We start from the raw sequence: 4,898 nt of genomic DNA, 5'->3' as shown, positions 1-4,898 counted from the left end.
GAATAACATCCATTTGCCATAAGTTGTCCTGGTAGGAGTCCTTGAAGGTTAACTCCAAATGAAGGGACAGATTGTAGAATAGGACACCTTGGACAGGATTTACCAATCTGCCATGCTGCTTCCCGAGAAAGTTGACACTGTTTACACAGGGCTGCAGCATTCTGGTGATGAATAGTATGAGACTGAATTGCTCAATCTGTCATGGTTGCTCCAAATAATTTTCTTTTGGGTAGCTTGATCAACAAGGGCATTCCCTTGTGCTAAAGCTCCAGGGAGCATAGAGTGAGCTCGAGTATGTCCTATAAAACATGGAGCTCTATGTTGATATAGGAGTCTTTGAAAAAGGAGGAACTGCTGAAATAGTTCATCAGCAGTTGTCCCTAAGACAGCAGTCTTTATAGTGGAAACAACCATAAGTAAATATTTGCTGTCTGTATATAGATTAAAGGAGGAATATGGCAAATGCTAAAAAGCCATGATAATGGCATATAATTCTAGACTTGGAGCTGATTTTAAGTTGACTGTTTCAGAATAAAGTTGTCCATTGATTTGCAAAAGCGATTTGCCATTTAGTGGAAGTTTCCCAGAGCCATTGTTGTTGATCCTTTGAAAAAAGGAACAATAATAATTTTGAGGCTCAAAACCTATAAGCTGTAAGAGTCGCCTATGCCCCTTGATAATCAAGGAGGAGACAAGATCAAAATATGGAAGTGTATTCCATGGGCTATTTGATGGTTCAATGTGCCCAAGCTGTAGCTGCTCTTGTACCAATTGAGCAACTGCCCTAAGTTTCTCCTGAGAAAGGGACCATTGGTCTACCCATACAGGATTATCTGATTTCCAAGTAATTGGGTCTGCACAATGCAATATTTGGGGAGCAGGAGCTACCAAGGCCCCTATGCTAAATTTTGATATCCTAATCCACACCTTCTGGTATTGGGTGCTACTTCTATGGGGGTGAGAATTCCTTGCTGTTCTTTCCCTAGTCCCTTAGTGGGCAAAAATTCCCGATCAAGCATCTGAGTACTGACTAAACCCTTAGGACTGACAAGCAACGCTCCCGTATTTTTCAAAACATCTCTACCCCACAAATTAACTGGCCATCCAGGGAGCACATAAGGCTTAAAAAATCCAGAATGACCTTCTTAATCTTCCCAATGTAAAAAACTAGAACTTTGTTGAGGGGATTTACTCTGCCCTATAACTTGTAATTCTGTGGCTGCTGCATGAGTGGGCCAGGAATGAGGCCCATGTAGCTTAGCAATAACAGATACATCAGCTCCAGTATCTAAAAGTCCTTTAAATTTATGCTCTTGTATTGTTAGTTCCATTTCACGGCGTTCCTGACCTATTTTTTAAAATCTAATTGGCAAAACCAGAGGAGCCAAATCACTAATTTTCTTGGGGCCCCTTTTGCAGGATGTGTCCAGAGAAGCAGAATTAGCATCCTTATACTATTCTTCTAACTGCCTGAATTAGCCATGAGACAATTTTTTTTTATTAATTTTAATGGGTGACATTGATAAATCAAGGTACATATGTTCAGAGAAAACATCTCTAGGTTATTTTGACATTTGATTATGCTGCATTCCCATCACCCAAAGTCCAATTGTCTTCCACCACCTTCTAACTGGTTTTCCCCTCCCCTCCCCACCCTCTCCCTCTCCTCCCCACCTCCCTGTAACCCCCACACTCTTGTCCATGTCTCTGAGTCTCATTTTTATGTCCCACCTATGTATGGAATCATATAGTTCTTAGTTTTTTCTGATTTACTTATTTCGCTCAGTATAATGTTATCAAGGTCCATCCATGTTGTTGTAAAAGATCTGATGTCATCATTTCTTATGGCTGAGTAGTATTACATAGTATATATATATATATACCAAAGCTTTTTAATTCACTTGTCCTCTGATGGACACTTGGGCTGTTTCCAGATCTTTGCTATTGTGAACAATGCTGCCATAAACATGGGGTGCATTTCTTCTTTTCAAACAGTGCTATGGTGTTCTTGGGGTATATTCCTAAAGTGGTATAGCTGGGTCAAAAGGCAGTTCGATTTTTAATTTCTTGAGGAATCTCCCACAGTTTTCCACAGTGGCTGCACCAGTCTGCATTCCTACCAGCAGTGCAGGAGGGTTCTCTTTTCTCCACATCCTCGCCAGCACTTATTCTGTGTTGTTTTATTGATGAGCGCCATTCTGACTGGTGTGAGGTTTTAATTTGCATTTCTCTAATGATTAGTGATGTTGATTATTTTTTCATATGCCTATTGGCCATCTGTATGTCCTCTTTGGAGAAGTGTCTATTCATTTCTTTTGCTCATTTTTGGATTGGATTGTTTGTCTTCCTGGTATTAAGTTTTACAAGTTCTTTATAAATTTTGGTTATTAACCCCTTATCAGATGCATTGTCAAATATATTCTCCCATTGTGTATTTTGTCTTTTTATTCTGTTCTTATTGTCTTTAGCTGTGCAGAAGCTTTTTAGTTTGATATAGTCCCATTTGTTTATCCTGTCTTTTATTTCACTTGCCTGCGGATACAAATCGGCAAATATATTGTTGCGAGAGATGTCAGAGAGCTTACTGCCTATGTTTTCTTCTAAGATGCTTATGGTTTTACAGCTTACATTTAAGTCGTCTATCCATTTTGAGTTTATTTTTGTGAATGGTGTAAGTTGGTGGTCTAGTTTCATTTTTTTGCAGGTAGCTGTCCAATTTTCCCAACACCATTTATTGAAGAGGCTGTCTTTACTCCACTGTATGCTCTTACCTCCTTTGTCAAATATCAGCTGTCCATAAAAGTGTGGGTTTATTTCTGGGTTCTTAGTTCTGTCACATTGATCTATATGCCTGTTCTTATGCCAGTACCAGGCTGTTTTGAGTACAATGGCCTTATAGTATAACTTGATATCCGGAAGTGTGATACCTCCCACTTTATTCTTCCTTTTCAAGATTGCTAAGGCTATTCGTGTTCTCTTTTGGTTCCGTATAAATTTTTGGAATATGTGTTCTATATCTTTGAAGTAAGTCATTGGTCTTTTAATCGGTATTGCATTGAATTTATAAATTGCTTTGGGTAATATAGACATTTTAATGATGGTTTTTGTTCCTAACCATGAGCACGGTATATGCTTCCACTTGTTTGTATCTTCCCTGATGTCTTTTATCAATGTTTTATTATTTTCTGAGTACAAGTCTTTAATCTCCCTGGTTAAATTTATTTCTAGGTACTTTATTTTTTTGGTTGCAATGGTAAAGGGGATTGATTCCTTAATTTCTCTTTCTGAGAGTTCATTGTTAGTGTATAAAAATGCCTCTGATTTCTGAGTATTAATTTTATATCCTGACACCTTGCTGAATTTATTTATCAAGTCTAGTAGTTTTTTTACTATGACTTTAGGGTTTTCTATATACAATATTATATCATCTGCAAGTAATGATAGTTTTACTTCTTCTTTTCCAATATGGATGACTTTTATTTCTTTTTCTTGTCTGATTGCTGTTGCTAGAACTTCCAGAACTATGTTGAATAAGAGTGGTGAAGGGGGCACCCCTGCCTTGTTTCTGATCTTAAGGGGATTGCTTTTCATTTTTGCCCATTGAGTATGATTTTGGCTGTGGGTTTGTCATAGATGGCCTTTATCATGTTGAGGTATGTTCCCTGTATTCCAACTTTGCTGACAGTTTTGATCATGAATGGGTGCTGGATTTTATCAAATGCTTTTTCTGCATCTATTGAAATTATCATGTGGTTTTTCTCCTTCCTTTTGTTTTTGTGATGAATCACATTGATTGATTTGAGAATATTGTACCAGCCTTGCCTCCCCAGAATAAATCCCACTTCATCCTGGTGTATGATTTTTTTCATATATTGCTGGATCCGGTTTGCTAATATTTTGTTGAGGATTTTAACATCTAAATTCATCAGGGTGATTGGCCTATAATTATCTTTTTTTGTATTGTCTTTGCCTGGTTTTGAAATCAGAATTGTGCTCGCCTCATAAAATGAGCTGAGAAGTCTTCCTTCCTCTTGAATTTTTTGAAATACTTTGAGAAGGATAGGAGTTAGTTCTTCTTTGAATATTTGATAGAATTCACTTTTGAAGCCATCAGGCCCAGGACTTTTCTTTGTTGGGAGTTTTTTGATAACTGTTTCAATCTCATTTGTTGTAATTGGTCTGTTTAGGTTTTCTGAGTCTTCCACATTAATTTTTGGAAGATTATATGTTTTAAGGAATTTGTCCATTTCATCTAGGTTGTCTAGTTTTTTGGTGTACAGTTCTTCATAGTATTTTCTTACAATATTTTGTATTTCTGTTGTGTCAGTTGTTATTTCTCCACTCTTGTTTCTAATTTTATTTATTTGAGTCCTCTCTCTTTTTTTCTTGGTAAGTCTGTTTAAAGGTTCATTGATCTTGTTTACCTTTTCAAAGAACCAGCTCCTGGTTTCATTGATCCTCTGTATTGTTTCTTTAGCCTCTATGTCATTTATTTCTGCTCTGATCTTTATTATTTCCTTCCTTTTACTAGCTCTGGGCTTTACTTGCTGTTCTTTTTCTAGTTCTTTTAGATGTAGGGTCAAGTTGTTTATTTGAGCTTTTTCTAGCTTCATAAAGTGTGCCTGTAATGCTATGAACTTCCTTCTTAGGACTGCTTTTGCTGTGTTCCATAAATTTGAGTTGATGTATGTTCATTATCATTCATTTCTAGGAATTTTTAAATTTCTTCTTTGATCTCATTGTTTACCCATTTGTTATTTAATAACATGCTATTTAGTTTCCAAGTGTTTGAATATTTTTCAGTTTTTCTGTTGTGGTTGATTTCTAGTTTCATGCCATTGTGATCAGAGAAAGTGCTCGATATGATTTCAATCTTTTTAAGTTTGTTGAGACCGCTT

Source organism: Saccopteryx leptura, chromosome 1, assembly GCF_036850995.1.
Source record: "Saccopteryx leptura isolate mSacLep1 chromosome 1, mSacLep1_pri_phased_curated, whole genome shotgun sequence".
Classification (NCBI taxonomy): domain Eukaryota; kingdom Metazoa; phylum Chordata; class Mammalia; order Chiroptera; family Emballonuridae; genus Saccopteryx; species Saccopteryx leptura.
The sequence above is the reverse complement of the archived record's forward strand: the minus strand, read 5'-3'. Positions refer to the sequence as shown.